Source organism: Brassica rapa, chromosome A02 (genome assembly GCF_000309985.2).
Source record: "Brassica rapa cultivar Chiifu-401-42 chromosome A02, CAAS_Brap_v3.01, whole genome shotgun sequence".
In the NCBI taxonomy this organism is placed as follows: Eukaryota; Viridiplantae; Streptophyta; class Magnoliopsida; order Brassicales; family Brassicaceae; genus Brassica; species Brassica rapa.
This window is the reverse complement of record NC_024796.2, coordinates 5,997,959-6,020,502: the sequence shown is the minus strand read 5'-3', so window position 1 is coordinate 6,020,502 and position 22,544 is coordinate 5,997,959. Positions and strand designations below refer to the sequence as shown.

Genomic DNA, 22,544 nt, shown 5'->3' with positions numbered 1-22,544 from the left:
GGGAAGCACTTCCAAAATAAATTCAGATGTTATTTTATTTTCAAAACCGAGCATTATCAATAGAATTTGATCTTTATCAAGATCAAGTATTCATCATATACGCATAGAAAAACCAAATAATTTAAAATAAGAAGATAATTATTTGTGATTTTATCAACTTATTTGTGATTTTATCAACATAATTCAAAACTAGAAATCTTATGAAAAAATTGATAGATTAATGAGGTTTAGTAATCTCAGCTAAATATTTTAATCATTTTGAGTTAGTTTATTTAATCCAAAATTAGTGTAATGATATTTTCTCATGCGATTTGGAATACCTTCTTATTACATGAACACATAGACTACATGATTAATCGAGAATAACACGACTAAAACACTAATATTAAATTTGAATTATACAACACAAATATATATATATATATATATTTTATAAAAATGGTATTGTGATAGGATCGAAACATTTAAAATATAGATCTTATATAAAATTAAAATTTTATTATTTAATTAAATTTTGTAAATTTTACTAAATAATAAATTTTTATAAAGTTTTACATTTTTCTACAAAATTAGTTTTTAATAAGAAAAATTAATTAAATAATTATATTATTTATTTTTTTATAAGAAAATTAATTAACAATAATTTTGTAGAAAATATTTTTTGTATAAAAATATTTTTTTAAAATATCGTGTACGTAAAATTCTCTTTAGTAAAAATAGTTGATGTCAGTCGATATGATGGTTAGTGTATATTTTCGCCTAAATAAACAACATATATGTTATTTGAAATTTTAAAAAGTATATATGTTTTTCATGGTCACATAAGTTGGATATAAATTGGACATATCGTGATATTTTAGATATAAAATTAACATTTTTTCATTTGTTCTCATCACTAATAATATTGATTTATTGATAACAAATGAAGGATATAAATTGGACATATCGTCATATTTTTAGAAAGTCTACATATAAGTATACTAATATATTTTTATTATTATGTTGTTTTGGTTAATTCGGTTGGATTGCGGCTTTTAAAAAAATTACACATATTCTTCTTGTTCAGATTACCAAATTCAAATCTATTTTCTATTTTGATTTGGTTTAATTTTAATTGGTTTGATTTTACTAGATTGAACACTATATGTATTTTATCTGTATTTAATCTGTATTTCGGGTTGATCTGTATGAACTCTGATTTGTCTGTTACTTGTTATTGTTACATTAACTTTGTAAGTTCGTTTTAGTATTGAGATCATTAGGGCATCTCCAACCCCACTCTATTTTTCACTCTAAAATAGTAGAGTTTAGAGTAAAAAATATTCTAATGGTACTCTATTTCTCACTCTATAATAGAGTGAAAAATAGGTTTACTCCAAATATAGAGTAATTTTTTTTTTTTGTTCAACACTCTATTTTCTACTCTAAAATAGAGTATTATTGGAGTAAACTCAAATTCTATTATAGAGTTACTCTATTTTAAAATAAAAAATAGAGTAAGCCATTGGAGATGGTGTTAAGATTGGGTTGACAAAAAAAACCCATCAAGTTAATGCAAGGAAGGTGGAATAATTGGTGATGGTCCAAAAAGATGACGCGTGTCCCCTGTGTTCTGTATCCAATTATTACAAACTTTGGCTGAGTTCCTAATCTTTTCGTCATTCTTTGACCACTCCAATACCATTTCATTTTTTTTTTCCTCTGATTATTTTATTTACTTAAAACGAAAAGAAAGACACAACTCGCGCTAAGATGGCTCTTCTCTCTCTATTCTCACTCCTCTATCTTTCACAGAGAGAGAAAGCTATCATCACCGGATCTTTTCCGGTGATCCCGTGTATCGGGTTTGTCTCCGGCAAGGGTGGCTATCATAGCACCGTCTTGGCCGGCCTTTGTCTCCCGCGTGTCGGGCTCCCCTTCCGGTGAACGGCGGCTTTCATAGCGTTGCTTCTGCTGGCTTTTTACGATTCATCAGTTGTCTGATGTTTCTGTGTAGTTTCTTCTACTGGATCTTGTCCGGTTTCGTTTTTTTATTCTCTTTTCTTAGTTTCTCTGAATCATCCTCGCTTCTCTAATCGTAAGTTTTCAATCGAATCAAAAATTTTAAATCGATTTATTTCATCCTCCCCTCTTTGTTAGGGTTTAATTATCTTCAAGCTTACTTATATTTTAAAAGATGATTTGGTTTGTTTGTAAGGATTTGAGACTTTTGTTTGGTTTTAATTTCTTTTTATTCGATTGGTCCTGGGTTTATAGATCGAAGCGTTGTTTTGGTTCCATCTATGCTGAATCGAAATCTTGTCGTGGCCGGCTCGTGGCCGGCTTCTCTTTCCCGTGCTTCCTGTCTCCGGTATGTCTCCGGTGGAACGCCGGCTTGTCCGTCCGGCAACGACTTACCTCTGGGTGAAGTTGGTGACGTCTCTGCTCAAAAACACGTACGTGTTCCTCCCGAGTTTGGAGCTCTACACGTGTGAGCTATCTTGGCAAAATCACGATCTTCCATTTGCCTTCTTTTGTTATTGGGCTTTGACCCTCTTTGTAATCTTTATGTTTGCCTTTTTAAGTCTTTATTGTACTTTGTCTTTGTTTAATAATACCAGTTGATAAAAAAAAAAAAGAAAGACACAACTCGCGCGTCTTGTGGACTCACTGTTCATGTCAATGCTTTGGCCTTTGGCGCCATTTCCATCCTTTTCATTACAATTTGCTAGTGTTAAAAAAAAAAAAAGATTACAATTTGCTTTGTTCTTTTTGTTTGTAATGATGCTGTATTCTTCCTTTTGATGATATTGTATTCCCAGCGTAATACGTATATCGAATTGAGGAGATTACATTAGTTTAAAAGTAATATACTTCGGGAATACTTTGATCACACCAACTTTTGGAGTGATGATCTACAAACACTATGCTCATAGAGTAGTATAAGCATATTAAAACGAGAGGTCTAGTCGGCACACAACGCATATGTTTTAGACATTAATGTGTATGTGATTATTAAAGGAAAACGGTCATAATCTACTGAAATATAATGATATATTCAATATATATCCGGCTTGTACGACGGTGAAAAAACATATTCCACATGTTCTAAAATTTAAAATTTATATATAATTTATTAGTTTTGTGCAAATACGTTATTTCCGTTAAATTTAAAAACGTTTGTTACTGTTCTGTCAAAATTTTTATATACATTGATAACATGCATGTGTCAGTCGAATTTATCTTCAAATTTTATAGACATTGATTATATCTTCAAATTATACGCTTAGCTATTCCAATATAATTTGCATTTGGAGAGAATTTAACATATGATGATGACCTATTCCAAATCATAACATTTCCATCCACTAATCTACTTACATTTTTTATTTTTTATTTACAGCACAATAATAATTATAACAAAATTAACATGTATATCTGATTCGTTTAAGAGAAATATAAACTTTTTTGCACATCCACTCATCATCATTGCTCTCCGGTAAGAGAGGAAGCAACTGACAAAAACTAAACACTTCACACGTCTCTCTACCAGAGCTTCGCACTTAAACTCTCTTTCCACCATCACCACTTTCGCTTCATTCATCCAATATCCGTCCATCCCTCTCACTCATCTCTGCTCTCCCGTATCTCATCGGATCTCCACCTTCACCCATCTCTCTCCCTTCTCTCTCCATTCTCTCCGATTTCACTTCGTTCAATCTATCGCCTTTCCTCTCCTCTAACTTTGCGATGTTGATCTTAACTACACATTTAGGCTAGAGAAGATCATTGACCTAAAAAATACAATCATATTAGCTTAAGAGCAATGTCAACATAAAAAATATATATAATTTTTATTATAATAATTATTGTGCTGTAAACAGTACGTTACAAGTGGAGGAGATATGTGATTTGGAATAGATCATAGTTTCAACTCTCTGCAATCACAATTTATATATATTGTTTTTAACTAAGCATCAAAATGGTGTTTAAAAAAGAACTAAGCATCAAAATGACATTGTTTCAATATAATCAATTTATACATAAATTCGTCTGACATGTATTATCTACATATAAAATTTTAACGGAATAGTAACATAATTTTAATTTAACGTTAAGGTTATGATTTTTTTTTCCGGTTTTTATCATCAAAAGCGAGCTCAGATTTTAAACCCACGTTAGAATAGCCATGGCACCGACTACATCATTAGATATTTGGCATTATTATTCCTTATATATTGTTCTATTTTACCTCTAAAATATAATAACTCTAAAATATAAATCTGATTCTTTTCAATGCATTAAGTTATCTTTGTCTCTAAAAAATATTTTCACGTTATATTTTTAACAAAAAGTAATTTATATTTAGGAAATTTGAAAATGATTTTTTTTACTTTTAACTTTTACAAATGTTTTATAAAATTATAAATTTTCAAATTTGAAATTTGTTTAAAATATTATTATGTATATAAAAAGTGTGATTTTATATTCTTATTAAAACTATATTTCTCTAAATAATATCTGTTTCAGTTATAATTATGAAAATTTAAAGGTAAAAGGTTATTTTGAAAAAAAACTTTAAACATAATAGAGATATATTATTTTGCTTCTATATTTAAAAAATAAAATAACAATCTCTGTTTTATAAGAATAAACAAATTAAAAATATATATATTATTTAAAAAGTATATTTTTTTTTTGACATCGGTATAATTTTTCGTTATTGCAGCATTTAAATCTAAAAATAGTAAAAATAGTAATAGAATGAAAATGCTTAGAACCAAAACGACTGTGCTAAAGAGCGTTAGATTCCCTAGTGATACTACAAAAGGGAAGTTTGAGATTTGCTAAACCTTTTAAGTTAAATTATATAAATGTTTTGGTGGCTGCACTTGCATGTTAACTGCCCACACGTGTCAGCCACTATCCACACGTGTCTTCTGCATGCTGCATTATCCCATTGTCTATCTCTTCACCCTGCACCACTATCGTGTTTTCAACAATTATATGTTCCTTCAATTATTGTTCTACGCATCAACATTATTTTACCAATTAACCTTCTTTTTTTTCTAGCCTATGGTTGTTCCGAGGTCATCTCCAATCCAATTCTAACACACTATTTTAGTATAATTTTTACACTAAATCTTTTTCAATATAATTGTAAAAATCACATCATTTTAGTGAAACACTAAAATTTGACACCAAATTTAATGTGATATTATTCACCGTATTAAAATACTATTCATCCCAGTAAAACACTATTCACTTATTTTATTACTAAAACATACAATTAAATAAATAATGAATAAAAAATTTAATACTAATAATAGTATAAAATAGTTTTAGTGTGAAATTTAGTGTTATGATTAAAAAAAATATTAGTTTTAATGTTGAAATTACACTAAAATGATATGGTTTTGATACTAAAATAGTATTAATGGTTGGAAATGTTCTGAATCCAAAACCCAAACTAATCTCTACGTATAAATTTTTTCAGAATATTCAAATAAAATCTAAAACATAGTTCATATCTGCAGATCAACACATATATATAATCTGAGTTAGCAAAAATTTGAATCCATATCTTTTAAGAATACTGAGATGATATCCGTCACCCAGCTACATGCACATGGTTTACCGATTAACCTATATATTGTATAACTTTTGAGAAATATTTAATATTTAATTTTATGTTGAGTACTATATTATTAAACTGCATGTGTAAGATTATGACATCATAATTTGTTCGAGGATACGATTTCATTTTGACGTTTTTTTTTGAACAGGACATTATGACAGGTGCAAATACATAAGACGCATTTCATATATATCTTCTTCTTTTTTTGAACTTATTTCATATATATCTGTGATATAATAAAACCCATTATATATGTTTTAGCTTTTATATATGTTTATCTAATTACAACAATTCAACTCGTTGATCAAATAGTTTGAAATTTAAAGATATGCCTGCTTTTGATGAAGCACGTATTGGTCTCCAGGGTCACGTCATGAATTCGGTGCATCACGTGTTCAATTATCATAGCATTTTTCCTTATTAGTAATATACAATACGAATCCTTTTTAAAAAAATAAAAAAATTAAACACTCTATTATTTTGTTCTATTATCTCATAGTAGTATATGCCACCTTCTCCACTGAAAGCGGTCGCGGCCTGTAGTTTATCAAAAAGGAAGAAATATCTAATACAACGTGCGGTCAAAGAATGTGAAACCACAAGTTTATTTTATAATTTTAGAGCAACATAAATATAATATAACATATTATTTAGGGCAATATTCCAACAAAGCAGATCACGGTGTCGTTTACTTTCCCACTAAACGACTCACACTATACGATTAACTCAGATGTTAAGCTCCCAAATAAAAAAAATATTATGTCACCTTCCTAGTTTTAACTTTTAACTCAGATGTTATAAAGAGAAACGTAGTAAAAAGATTTTCTACGTGTATGTAAATTTTATCAGTGAGTTTGAGAATCTTTTTTCATTAACGTAATATCAGTTTACTCTTCTTTTGAACAATGTTATACCCGCTCAACACTGTTAAGAATCCTAGGGCAAGAAATTTTTTTTACCCTCTAAAATTTATATACAGATAATGTTTAAAATATTTTTAAATTTAATCAGTAATATTTTGTATATTTTGTACATATCAAATAATTTTGGACCCTTTTCAATTTTATTTATTATATTTATAATTTTTTTATATATAAAAATATAGATTTATAAAAAATTGGACCTCTTAATTAGTATTATATAGGGGGACACGGATTTGCGTCCGGGGCGGTCGCACCGCTTGTCCCCCCATGAGCCCATTAACGTAATATCAATTTTATGGTAAATATTACGCCGATCTTTCAGACATTGGATTTCATGATATCATGTGTGATATGTTGAAGAATGAAGGTATCAAACAACATAACGTACTTTATGAAGATGTGCATTTCATCTTTTTCTTATAGTTTTAGGCTTTTAGTTATCTAATAAAACAAAAAATCTGATCAGTTTTCAGTTCCAACTTGCGATAGATGTAGGAAGGGAAAAGGAATATACGAGGTGTGATAAAAGCAAATTAAAAAGTTATATAAAAGATATAAGAAAAAGAAAAAGAAAAAGAAAAAGGTGGACAAGAAAAAAGAAAATTTTGCCGAAGTTCGGCGCCGAAACATTTAGTTATTTTATATAAAATACGTATTTTAAAATGTTGTAAAAAATACATGTTTTTAAATTTTATTTCTCTCATGACTATTTTCTGAAGAAGATATCTGCAGCCAATTTATTCAACCGAGCCATTAAAACACACCTTACTGCCGGTTCCAGAATCATAGCTAGCGGGTTTCGTATCGTGGAAATTAATTTTCCGAAAAAAAATGTAATCTCAATTATTTTCTTTGAGATATAACGAAATAAAAAGTGGAGGATATAAAATGGGTCGGATTTCGAGAAGCTACATCAAATCATTCCCCACGTTCGCTTTGTTATCCTACTATTTCGTTATAATTGCAAATAATCGCATGATACGTTCAGTTTTGTCTTTTTTGACTTGGAAACATTTCTATAATGCATTCGCTTTTGCCTTTTGCTGCTTATTGGACACTAAAATAGGCGTTTGTTTTATTCTGTTCATTTCGTTTGGAGTACTCTCATCAAATATGATGAGTCTCTTGTTGGCCGTCTATCCGACGGCTCCAGGCTCCTGTATGTATGGTCTGCCATACCATAGTAGTCATGAGCTAATAGAAGCAGAGCCCAACGACATTTAGTCGTTATTGCGTTGTTACATTGCATCATCTATTCCTAATTCAAACCCGTTTATTATAAGCTTATCTGATTAGAGGCACTACATTATATTTTATAATCTCTGACCTCTCCATCTCTTATGGGCCTAAATAAAAAGTGGCCCATCGTCACAGTGCCAATAGATTTGCTCTCTCCAGTACTGATACAAATTACTCTAATCATCTTCATGTATATTCGTTGTTTCTCGTGATATGAATGAATAAGAGTATTTTCAATCCAAACCTATTTTTTACTCTATTATACAAGAGAAAATAGAGGAATTTTATTTTTTTAATTCTAAATATAAAGTAAAAAAGTGTCATCGCTCTATTTTCTAGATTAGCTATATTATAAAATAAACTATTGAAGCAAAATTTATTTTATAATATAGTTACTCTATTTTAGTAGAAATTATAGAAAAAAATAGGTTTGAATTGCGGATGTTCTTATTCAGATCACCAGAAACAATAAATTACTCTATTTTAGTGAAAATTATAGAGGAAAAATAAGTTTAGGTTGAAGATGCCCTAAAGCAGTTCCATGGTTAGATATATTCTCATGGGTATCTTATCAGTTTAGTTTTGATAGAACCAATATAAATTGATTAATTAAATGAGAAAATTTGAAAACACTCATGACATATCAAATATAGGCAACTATTGGTTTTTTAAAACTTCGTCAAATAAATAACGATTGTCACTTTTACCAAAAAAATAAAATAATGATTGTCATTCTTTCTTATTTCTTTTGTTTTCATTACTTTCTACCCATTGCAGGATTATAATAATTTTTATTTTAATCGATATTAAATATAAGTAACTTTAGACTTTAATTTTATTGGTTTAAAAAATAAAACTATAAAACTTTTTTTTTGACCATCTGAAATTTTTTTGTTTAAAGGTCAAGGCCCAACTGGACCAAACTCGAAAAACTATATATTACAACCCAAGGAAAAGTCCACACCTACATTAAAACACCATTGGCCACAAAAACCCAAAAACCTAAGCCCAATACCCACCGAACCAAACCCTAGACATCAAAAGCACGTGTTTAATCCTCAACAATGAGAATAAGACATGTCGTCATATCCCTTCATCTTCCCCGCGGTGGAAAAACCAAACAGTGTTTCTCCGGAATCACTTTGGAACCCCACATGCATCCTCCACGGCCGAGCTCCATCCTACGAAAAACTTCCTATCGAAATCTTCGAGATCTCATCCTGAGCCAGCAAGTCACCAAACACCAGATAAAACCAAACCTCCATCCCGATTGTCTTCTTCACCATAGCTTCGTCTTCGGAGAGCTTCGATTGATCTATTAGAGATCTCATCAAAAAACCGAAGCAGACAAATCGGTAACACATATAACTAAACTTCACCATGATTAGATGTGTTGATAACCTAAAGCTGGCGACACAAGACTTATTAAAGACTTCACCCCGGAACTGACTAAACTCCCACTTCCCGGAGTCAAAAGAGTTGATCAGATGGAAACAAAAGTTGGGAGGAAACAACGGTCCCTCTCCCTCCCTCAAGAACATGCAAATCGAAAGAAACAAAAGCAAAAACCGGACCGACGGTAGCTGTGGAAGCCCACTCCATCGACCGAAATACACTATTCACGTCGGAGATCAGAAACTAGTGAGAAGGCAGGACAAATAAAACTATAAAACAATTATTTGTAGTTTTAATTTGTATTTCCTAAAAAATAACCATTATAGTACATTTAATGGCTATATTTATTTTGATATCTATATATAGTAAATATGAATTTTTGCTTTATATAAGATACATTAAAATGATACAAAAATCAATCTATTAATTAATATCGTAAATTACCAGTCAATTTTTCAACTTAGATACTTTATCATGATTAAATGTGAATAAATTGATAGAAACTTAAATTAATTTTTACACCATTAATTGATTTTGGTTAAAATTTCAAAATTTAACTATCTAAATATTTTGACTTAATTAATAATGATATATGCCATTATTATCATATTTTAGAAATTTTCCCAAAAATATGAGTTTACATCGATGAAATTGTTTGTTACATTAATCTTGATGACATGTCATATCTTATAGCAGCTATGTCATTTTTGTGAGAATGAATGTGATAATGATATATAAGAAACATTTATCAAATAATATTTTTGATTTTATTTATTTATTTTTAAGTTGTGGAAATATTGTTGTATTTATAAATATAATATTAGTTTACTTTTATTAATGTTAATATGAATTATTACCAAATTATATAAAATTTACCAAAACATAAATTTATATAAATGAAATTATTCATGTTACAACTAGCTTGATACTATATAGCTTTTTAGAAGTCATGTTGTTTTAAAAAAATGAATATAGTGATTACACATAAATAAATTACTTCTTGAATAATTTATTTGTATAGGGGAGAGGATAATAAAGAGATGCTAACTTAAGAACCAACAAATAGATCCTGCTCTTAAGATCCCATACTCCTGCAATAATTATCTTTAGTTTTACAATACTTTTAAACCGGGATTTTTCAAAAGATCAATGACAAACATAAAATATCATTTTTCATCTCGTCATATAAATACTAAAATCAGAATGCACACCCAATGTTCACCGGTTCATCTAGTCGCAGTCATAGGATCACAATGTCCTTAAATAGATCTGCACACCGCATTATTTTTCGAATTTTTCATCCTTATAAAAGAAACAATGCAATAACGATAAGATAAACTCACAAACGTTAACATTCACAGGTAACGATTAAAACATAAAAGTGGCATTTATATCAGAAAGAAAATTAAAAGTATAACACTGAACAAAGTGTATACTAACTGACTTGCATACAAAATTACACCGTTTTTAAAACCTTTTCTATCACTTACTTATTAATCAAGAAGCATTTTTAAAATCTAACCTTTACTTTGTAAATTATTTACAAACATGCCATTTTGTTTAGGTGTCACCACCATAGACTCTCTCACAATACTTAACTATCAAACCATCAATCACTAGACTAATTACAAAAAATACCATTAGTCATACCAATTATTAACAATAACTATATGAATCATTTATTTTCATAAAAAGACCATATAACTATACGTATCATTCATTTTTGTTTATAGTCATATGCTTGATATTTAACAATACGATATATATATATATGAATAACAAACATGTTTCATCGATTATTTGTATCCAAAATATACTATTATAATCCATATTAACATTTCTAAAAAACAATATTTTTAGTGTTACTATAACGTATTTACTCATAAACTTCATTTAGAAAAAAATTATGTGCAATATATGAAATGATTATATAGATTAAGTTTTAGAGATCAAATGAAGCGCGTATGAGGAGACCCACATGATTGTATGAACATGTCATGTAAATTGACAGATTTACATGAAAAAAAAATCAAAATGCCTACGGTTCATCTTATTTACTTAACTGATAAAAAAAAAAAATGTGTGGTAAGAACATTTAGTTGACCGTAATCAATATCCATTAGCGAGAGTGTACATTACAAACATGATTTAGAAGGCCAAATTATAATCATTCGTAGATATGGAAATTTCTAATAAATTACAATTATTAGTGATTGGGATGTTAGTAACGTTCCTAAATGGAAATGATATGTTACTTTCATTTACATCTATAAAATTATACAAGACCTTAATTATTGGTCAAAATTTGATTGTTTATATAGTTGTACCCATATTTGGTAATAATAATATAATAATTATCATGCTTCAAAGGATACGTGAATTTAGGATGAAAAATCATATGGAGAACTGATTTACAAAATATTCATAGTGGTGATATCTAAACTCTTAGTCACTCACACTATATATTAGCCTTTATACTAATTTGTACTCCAAGAATACCAACCTAATAACATTAGATGAGATTATAAATGCAGGTGTGAGTGCATGTTTGGTTTGTTGATAAACTAATGATAATGAACTATTTTTTGTAGATAATATGAGTTTCATTTATATTTTTTTAATCCTGCGCAAGGCGCATGTCTCCACCTAGTGTGTATATTATAAAGTATCACAGATGAATAACAGCTTGACTACGTGGAAACTTAAATATTCATCACTTTATCCGTAAAATAAACCTTAATAATTTTAACATTTACACCCAAACAGCTCTATTAATAAATAGTAATTCTGTTCAGGTAGATTACTTTATCTATTCTATTAAAATTGAAGTAGAAAATAATATTTACCTATTTTTAGATGTTTTTTTTACAGATTCAAGCATTTTTAACTAAGTCCGACCCCTTTATTTATTGTTTAAAAAAAAAATTAATTTAACAGCATTTATTACAAAGTATAAAACAAAACTTATATTTAAAATTATTTTATTACATTTTTCTTTTTCACTCTTCCTAACTAATTTCATTAACTGTATTTAATATAATAATTCCACAACATTTATATTACTTGTTAACCATAATAATTTCACAGATTTGAATAAAATTATTTCATTGGTAACAACACTTCAAATCAGATAACAAATAATTTTTTATTTATTTACAAAATCAATTAGACATGGACATCTAAATACCCACTCGAATATGAATCATTTTTTGGAACTACAATTTGTTGAGTTTTTAAACTGCACTCCATTCGGATATTACAAATTTCCGGAGATGATTCGAATCATATCCTTCCAAATCCAAATAAATTCGTAGAAACCTAAAAATATCCAAATAACCTATGTATTTGAAAATGTCATTAAATTGTTTATTGAAAAACTGCTTGCGGTGATAAAACTCTAGTCTCGCCTTTAATAGCTGAGACTTAGCAATTAAATCGGATCCTCTAACAACAACAGATTTTGACATACTCAACTTCAAAATATACTTTTTAACGTTCATCGGAGTAATCAAACAAACTCCAAATCATGGAAATTTTTGGTATCATCACTGAAATTAAATAGACCTCTTCGGCATTTGACTTTTTCATTTTCTCTCATATCTTTCGTTCTTGAAATTCAAGAACCGATTTTCTAGCAAAACGGGTTTTAAAACTTAATATATCTTCTGTAATGGATTCGGGGCCAATTATAGGCCCAATCTTTTTTTTAATTCTAAAATAATGGTTGCACAAAAAAATGATAACAATTATTTAATATTTGAGAAAAAAACTAATGTTGAAAAATAAGAATGTTTATACAATAGTCTGATCATTTCCGACGTAATCTATATAATTTTTCATTTTTATCCTTGTAATCTAACTTCTAATTTGGTACAATACGATAATTCAAGAGAAGAATTCTAACGAAAACCGGTACTACTCTTTAGATTTCGAGGTGGACACCCGCTAAACCATTGACGTGGTGATGCCTTCACCAATTTTCGATCTTTTGAGGAAGATGACGATGAAGAAGAAGAAGAAGAGCTCGACCTGTAATCCTCAGACTCCTCAACTCTCTCTGATTCACCACACGAGCTTGAATCACCGTGACGAGCATTCTTATAGTCTGATATATGGATAATACATGCAAACGTTTATCTATAATATAATTTACATATATATAGATGATAAAAACATTATTTTACATGAATTTTAAAAAGACAAAAGGGTCACATTGAGTATCTAGTAACAATATATAAGTTATGATTTACAGAATAGATTCAATAGGAAAATGATTAACTTAAGATTTTTACCAATTACACAATTTTTTTTGTATTACTTGATTCTGCAAGATTAGTTGACAAAGATACATAACATTCCACAATTAATATGTGATTCCGCTTTTTAACAGGATTATTTTGTTTGGCACATTTCTTTCATATATATTGCTATCAATCAAAACTTAATTTCAAAGATATAACTATTTGGCTTGCACTTAATTATAAAAGCAATATACTATTTACTTTGCGAAGTAGTCATGTAATAACATATAAAAGTTGTGATAAACATAACGATTAATTACCTCGACTAAGCATGCTTTGGCTTGGCCATTTAGAGAAATATCTATGACGAAGATTCTTCCATTTCCAAAGCTTAAGATTCGCCGGAAAAATAGAATGTTTATTAGATTCTCCGAAGGAGGGTTTAGTGAGGCTACGGCTGAGAAGCGCCGGAGGAGGAGTAAGCGGAGGAACTATTTCTTCCGGCTGGGGATTGATGGGCGTTCCAGGCTGCATCTCCCACTTGAATGGAACACCACCGTCGAGCCCCCGATGATGATAATAATAAAAGATTCTAGAAGAGACTCCGACCGAGGAGTTTCTTGAAATGACTGATCCTCTCTTGCATAGATTATCTTCCATCAATAATAACGAAGCTTTTGGTGTTGGAGCTGTGTTATTGTGTTCTTGATTCATGATGAATGCTAGTTTGTATAGATAGAGAGAAAAGCTATGAGATACGTGAGAAGTTTATTATTATATGATCGATGAATCACAGAAGATATGAGACGTGAGATATACGGAGATGATATAGAATGAAAATAAATGTATATACAATTAAGGAAAGAATATATTTAAATTGATATTAAGGTTGGCCGAGTTGACTATGTGAATCTTAGACGCATATTACATGTAATGAGTTTGAGGATTATGTCTTTTTTTTTTATCAATTTAATAATTAAGGGATTGACTTTATAAGCTCTATTGCTTATTTCTTTGGTGACTTGGTTGCTTGTGCACATGAAAATGTAAATACACGATGAATTTAATTTCTTATCATTAACATCAAAGTTAATAAAAATAGGTGTGGTTTAGTGGTTTCATCGATTGAGTTGGAGGATTAGATTCATAAGAATATCGATGTTCATACATATTTTGTTATTTCAGCATTTATGTAGCAAAACCCAATATTTATTCTAAACAAACAATTTAAGAAACTGAGGCAGCTCCGGCGATGTTTCCAAGCGGTGACGGTTGAGTGGAGACGGAAGTGATGCGTGTCGCTCCGACGGTCCTGATCATTCCACGTATCCGGTCTCCTCGACGCGTGGACCAGCCGAAGTCGTCGGGTGTCTCGTGGTTTGGGTGTTGGGTCGCTGGCCCATTAACTCTTCTTGGTTGGCCTGTGGGCTTGTTGTCTTTTTCGGAATTGTAGTGTATGCGGTTTTCAGTTTTGTAATTGGGCTTGGCCCATTCTCCATTAATATCAAAACTTTGACGGAAAAAAAAAAGAAACTCAATTAGCCAAAAGAAGAAACAACCATTACTATCGAAAACATTTATTGTGTATATTTTTCAGCCCGGGAAATACTGCGGTAAGTCGTTTAACAAGGAAAGCAGTTAATGTTTTATAATTGGTAAACGTATCATCCAAATAAATATTTGAGTTCCTTATATGTTATACTAGTTTTTTGTGTGCGTGTGTATGTGTTTTTTTTGGGTAAGAAATTGGGAGAAAGCCTCCCAATATTTATTAAAGAAACAGAATCAAACTACAAACGAATCTGTCGTGACCGTAGAGGTCCATCAACATCCTCACTCAATAACGTAACAATCTCTAAAAGTGCAATGTCAAACCTATGAAAACCAAACGGTAATGAAAAAGCCAGGTTAACCAAACCATCAGCTAAGTGGTTTGCTTCCCTGTACACATGAACTATTCAGTTAAGTGGTTTGCGTGTGTATGTGTTAAACTCTTTATATGCACGTATATGGTTGTTTAAAGAAAAAAAGCTATTCCTTTATTCCTCATTTCCAATCTATAGCTAGACTACATTTATAATATGAAGGGCACGTTAGTGCAGTCTAAGGACGGTGTCATTTCATATGCGCTTGTGAGGCAAATAAACATCCCTTAAGAGACGCCAAACTTTGCGTGCTCCTCAATTTCATAGAAAAAAAAAGATTATTTTCTCGTAAAGCGTTTGACCCATTTGGATTCATTTCACTAATCACGCAATTACTATAACAGAATCCGTTTATTACGGAAAATATAAGAATTAATTATGCCTAATCCAACAGAAGTTATAATCACGTAACCACGCAGCCGAGTAGGTAATTTAACGTAACATAAGTACATAACTTATGTTACAAACATGAAATTGTTATGGTTGGCAGGAGAATAAAAGTACTATTCTCTCTAATTCGATTAGTTGTTGTTTACGGTTGTTGCACGGCTATTAAGAAGTTTTCAATTGCCGCCAGAAAAAGATGTTTTCAATTTTCATCAGTTTTTTTTTAAACCGGACCGACCCAATGGTTGAACCGGATTTGACCGTAAACCGATCACATAGCCGGATTGGATCTCAAAGTTATTAAACTGATAAAAACTACAAAAAACTATCAAAAATCTATAAACCATCCATATGAACATAAAATTAGATTATATTTGAATTTTTTTACTAGTCGTTTTGTCCGCAAATGCGGAGTATCTTATGATTTGTGGATATTTATTAATACAAAAGTATGAATTCAAATATCAACATAATAAATTACTATATATGTTATCAAAAAATTAAAATGAACATCAAACCTATTTAATATTTATATATGACAATTTCTTTTTATAAAAATATATATGATTTTATTGCATTTAGAATAAATAGAAACCCAAACATAATACTTTTTAAAAAAAATTTATGTATACACTATATTCATTTTGTTTTTTGCTTTTTATTCATCGGTTATCAAAATTTTCAATTTCTTATTTGTTTTGGGGGAAAAATCCTTTTTGTAACATGTGACATTAAATTTCACTAATATTCATCAGAAAACATACACAACAAACAACATGGAATTGTAATGCATTGTTCTGGCCAATGAGGAGACCGAACCAAGCGATAGTGCCACAGTTTTCATACCATGGAACCCTCCAGACCTACCCACATTTACTTGCCGAGTAGATGGATCATGGAAGAATGACGGAAACACGAGTGGAGTAGGATGAATCAATAGATATCCTCAGCCTTCAAGTTTGCCATAAGTTAATTTGGCCCTACATACCAAGCTAAAGAGTTTAGTATGAGCATTGAAATGTTTATCTCACCATCAGCGGTTCTGCGATTACTTTGTTAGTGATTCCCAAGAGTTAGTCAAAATGATCACAAATTCAGAAGAACATCTAGCTTTGCAGCTGAACTTACTGAGTTTAAATCCCTTTGGGCGTCTTATCAGGGCGGAAAAGTGGTTTATCAACCTAGATCCAGTAACACTCAAGCGGACTTCCTTGCAAAGCACACTCGAACAAGAAACCGTGTTTTCTCGTATATTAATACGTCGGTGCCTTATTGGCTAGACACTAGAAGCTCGTCCCTCGCCGATTGGTACTAAGATCTTTCTTTGTACTCTTATTGTGATAAAAAAAAACAATAAACAACATGAAATTACCTATAACTCATCTTGAATAATGAAAAGATAAATTTTGGTTGCAAAACAAAAAAATATGAGAATAACAAAACGTTTGCCCATTTTTCCGGTAGTAAATCTAAATATATAAAAATTAATTATTTAAACACTGCAACTATTTTCAAAGAATTTTAGTAACATTTTTAAAGTTGAAAATTTTACTGATTTGGGATGTATAAAAATACATATATCTAGGATATTTTAAACGTATAACTAAAGCGGGTGAAATCGATAATCAACAGTGTTTTACAAGGTGAACTTTAAAATAAGTTCTATTGATTTTGATAATTAATAATAGTAAAAAATTTATGGTCTTTCCGTGGACTCGATGGTAATATGTGTGCAACCGATGTGGTCTTTCCGTGGCTCCCTGCTCAATGTGGTCTTTCAGTGGACTCGATGGTAATATATGTGCAATCATATTTACTAATATCACTTTTAAATTAATATACTAAAATTTATTATACCAGATTATTGAACCATGTTTGACCAGATCAAACCATATCGAACCATGATCAAAATAACTATCCGGTTCAGCTTTTCGTCTAGTTTTAAAAATTATTTGTTTGCCTCCCTTTATATGAAATTGCATTAATTAAAAAAATCAAAGGAATAAAGAATCATACTATATAATACAAATGGTCAAAAACACCAAATAAAAAAATATTTTTTTCATAGAGAGAGTAGTTATAAGCTTTTGTACATTCTACATTGATTTTTTTTTAAAATTATACATGGGTATCCTGACCCCACAGAAGTGGTCCATACTAGTCATGTGTTACTATGTGTGTCGGTCCTCTGTCCCTCCATGGCGATGCCGAAATATTAATTCTCCAGTGGCCGAGACTCGAATCCGGGTGGTTTCACCGGTTTTAGTGAGATATCAGTCCAGACAATCACACTTGCGACAAACAGTCACAACTGATGACAACCAAGATTGCCTTGTTTAATTGAGTAATTTCTATAGTTTAAGGAACTCCATCAAAGTATATAAATATCGATGTTTTGGTATGATAAAAATCAATCAATCAACACAGAGAATGACATGATCTTTTGTGTTCTATAAAACCTTAAGTTCTTAACACTAAGCTAACGTTTAAGCTAGAGTATCGGCATTGAAAAGAAATTTCGTATGTCAAGTTAAGCATGTCTTCATTTCTACTAATCCTCCTAGAGCTTTGATTCATTTGTACAAATTACTGGAGTGGATCATACAATATGATGATAATAAGATTTGATATCCAAAAAGGAGAAAGGATCGCTATTACTGATACAACTAAAAGCTGTACATATTTAGATATCCAAGAAGATGGCTTGGTGACGGTGAATAAAATACACATGTTGTGGCAATCTCTTCAGCAAAGTTCCTTCACTTGGATCCATCGTTTTTGAGTTACAACATTTTCATACTCCACCTGTAGATTCACTATATCAATAGACCAAAAAGAAGAAAGGGTGTAAAAGCCAGGTTGTAAGGTGTGGGGGCAAGTGCACCCACAATTATCTTAAAGTTCAAAATTTTGTATACAGAAACATCAAAATTATCTTAGTTCATATGGTAAAAAGCACCTTGTGCACCCATACTTCCCATGGTTCGATCTTTTTCATATGCATCTATGGTTTTTTAATAGCAATAGTGCACCCACCCATCAAACAGTCTAGATTCGCCCATGGGTGTTACAAAGATATGCAATAGAGATAAGTCTATAAGTATACCTCAGCTGTCAATGGAACTAAGGATTATCTGCAACAAGTTTGTCAATCGTTATTTGTTTCAAAGACACAAATACCTTCGCTTCTCTGATTTTAGGAGATGTTTACACATTATGGACTCCTGCAATAACACATTTATTGTCACTTAATTATAGGAAAACGAAAATAAATGGCTGAGGAAAATAAAGTATAAATCACTAGTTAAGATTTTTTTTGCTGTAAAAAGGACCTTGTTCTTGGATTATGCTTCTTGCCTCGACAAGCTGAGCTTCAAGTTCAAGCTTTCTCTCTCGGTTCCTTCAGAAGTAACATATGCTCCTTTAGGCACATCTTGTAACTGAACCATGTGTTCCCTTTAGTTTATGTTCCAAGGGAAATAAGAAGAAATTGAGCTAACAAGTTAGTGCGCACTCATAAAAGATCGATATTACGTTACTAGAAATGTCGATAACAAAAAAACCTTTATGGAAGCCATCTTAGTGCGCAAACTCTCTTCTATTTGACCCCTAGCCATCCGGAGAGGTAGATCAAAGACATCCTGTGTAATGACTAGTTAGATATTGTTTGCAATCACGTTTCCAACATAACAGACAAAGAAACATTCAATCATCTAAGATTTATGCATACCGTCTTTTCACCTAGTGGAGATTGTGAAGGATCAGCCTCACTTTTCTCATTGCCAGCCAATGAAGGATTAGCTGACCCGTTTGGAGCGTTTAAAAAAATCACGCATATCTATCTGAAACATAACCAAAAAAGAAACTTTGATTTATGAATAAACATGTTAATGCACTGAAGTTAAGCCTAGTGTGAAGAAAGAGCTTACCTGCATGGATCGAAGTAATGCTCTTAATTAGGCTAGTGTTCTCAGCCACTAGATTAGTTTTTCGCTTCATATGCATCCACCTGCAGGAAACGATATTAGTAAAGAAAATGCCTTAAATCTCTGCGTAAAACATGATACACAACAGTTACTTCTATGAGTGAAGATACACGACCTGCAGGTAATCCTTTACCTTTTTTCTTCATTTCATGTGTATGTTGAGCTTTGACTTGCTATTCAGATACTGGAGAAACGAAAGGTAGACAATCTATCAGCACCAGTTCCTCAACGTGAAGTAGTTTATTGTGGTGATTATCATCCAGTGCGGACACACTCAGCGCCTTATTGTGCTCCTAGACAAGATTTGACGCGCTAGCGGTTAGTCACGGGATTTAAACAAAACCCTTGTTCGGAAAGTCGTTAGGCGCAACGCGTGCGGATGATCAGCACCTAGCGATTTATCAAAAAATCGGAAATAAATTGGGGAGTAATCGGAAATTTTTTTTATGGTTATAGTACTCACTAGTACATATCTTCATTTGTGGATTCCAAATATTATTAAAACGTTGGTCAATTGTTTTGTTTAAACTTTTTGGACCTACTAAGATGTGGTTCAACCCGTGAATTGTGGTGTTTTATAGTTTTTTATTATTTACTTTGTTTTAATAAATATAAAAAGATACATGTATGTCTTCATCTTCTTCTTCTTTCTTTGGTTTTGCGATTAAACTTATGGCCATCCATGGTTCTTTCTTTAATCCTTTTTTTTTTGTTTTCACTTGATTTTCTTGATTTGTACACTATAATTACATCAGATCTACAAATAGAAACATCTTCAGAGATTTTTGAGGTCTCCAGAAACAAAATTACGTGGCAGTAGTTAAAAGAAAAAAACATTACGCAGCCGTGTAACCTTAAACCACGTTAGTTAGCGTGGAATGCATCCGAACTGGCCAAACTCGCTACGGTGACCCAACGCTTCACGATTTTGCGGAGGATTCGGCAAGTCGGCCACTTTTTAGAACAAGTAACAAAACTCACCAGCTCTAAGTAAGGAGAAACATGGGCCCACATCATTTTAGTTGGGCTTTTTTTGGCTTATGTATAAAATCCAAGTGGTTTGTGTTTTGAGATTAATGTAGATCTAAGACATTAACAAAATGATCATCATTGTTTGGTTAGAAACAGAACAAAACAGCGGGAAATTGTTTGATTGTTACTCTATATGTTCCTAAATATAAGATATTTCTTATATTTAAGTAGAAATACATATATTAAAAAAACTATTTTTTTGTTTAAAAAGTACCATTAAAACTATAAATTAATAGTATTCAACTAATTACAAAATAGACTATTAAAATATGATTAGTTACACAATTTTTAATAAAATAAAAATTATCTAGAAAATGAAAATATTTTATACATTAGAACATCAAATATTTGTAAAACATCATACTTTTAGAAACAGAAGAAATATTAAAAAACTTTTACTTATTATCGGGGAGCGAAATAAGCAAACATTAACGTATGTCTGTAGAATCAAACAAAACAAAGATCGAGACAAATTAATTACAAGATTAAAATAATCTGAAGTTTGGTACAAATAAGCTTCAACTATTTCTGTGACCAAGGTCAGTTTACAACATTTTCCATACCTCCCATGTCGGATCTTCTAATTTTCTTCGAATCCCAAGTTAAAAATAAATGTATTTCATCTACATCTATCACTATGATTATTACAAAATTAATTATTGGTTGCTTTAAAGCTAAGAAAATATACTTCTTGTGCTTCGTTTTTATGTCTTCTTGGGGTTGCTTAATTAGCTCATTCACCTCTGGCTTGTTAGATCCACTTACCAAAACAATAAACACTTCAGCATTAATCACACTGTCAATTGTTATGACTCTTATAAACATATGCTCCTTTTGTTTCAGAATGATCCATGTTTAAAAAAAAAAATTGTTTATACAGATCTATATTTTATTTTCTCAATGTATATAATAATGGTAAATTGTAAATTTCAAAAACATTAATTATGTTTGCTAAATTTTGATTGATTAAAAATCATGAGAAATACTTAAACACAGAAAAAATGCATTTATTGTCAAAAATTTTCATTTTTTTTAATAAGTGTAAAAATACTGAATATACATTATTTTGAAACAGAGAGAATATCAATCAAGCAAACGTCAAAACTGCAGCAACTACACTTCATTATCTGAACTAGATTACAGTGACTTTTTTTGTTATAAACTTGAATCCTTGACTCAAACCTGAGAGTGTACGTATGCGATAAATGTGAAAGAAAAGGGTAGTTGGATATGTATATGTGCCCAGACTATGGATGTATGAATTGGTGTGTATATGCATGTATGAGATATATGACTTTTGATGTGTGTGTATGCGTACCTTTTCTTCTACATACGTTCTTTGTCTACTGGAGCTCCCGACCAGGCGCGAGTCAAGGAAGCGAGGTGTTCGGCGACGGAAGCGCGGTCGTTTACAATTTACAAGATCTCTCTTTCTTTTCTGATTTTTATCATCATTTTCTAGTCTTGAGTTTGGAGTTTTATAGTTCATATTCATTACATTATTATTGTATTGCCTCTTTGAAGAATGCTTTCAAGATCTCAACTTATGTTTTCTCGTCAGCTTGCTTATTGTCCACGTAAGTGAAGCTGAAAACTAGTTTATAAGATTTAATTTAAAATAGTGTAACCTTACCCCATACACAAATATACATAGGATTTCCAGTAAGAGGTGTCTTGTCCCAACAGTGATACATTAACAATGCAATCTAATTGTAATAATAATACTCCCTATTGTTTCTTTTTATTTCACGCTTTGAAATTATACACACAGATTAAAAAGAAAACATTTAATTTTATTT

At 30.8% G+C, this 22,544-nt stretch overlaps 1 long non-coding RNA gene across 1 annotated transcript; it reads right to left on the bottom strand.

Moving 5' to 3' along the window:
- Window positions 1–1,991: 1,991 nt before the first annotated feature.
- Window positions 1,992–19,368, bottom strand: LOC103851710. The gene is made up of 3 exons (XR_004455416.1): window positions 19,291–19,368; window positions 19,060–19,183; window positions 1,992–18,951 (listed from the first exon to the last, which is right to left on the bottom strand). It is a non-coding gene; the product is annotated as an uncharacterized LOC103851710 (long non-coding RNA).
- Window positions 19,369–22,544: the final 3,176 nt, after the last annotated feature.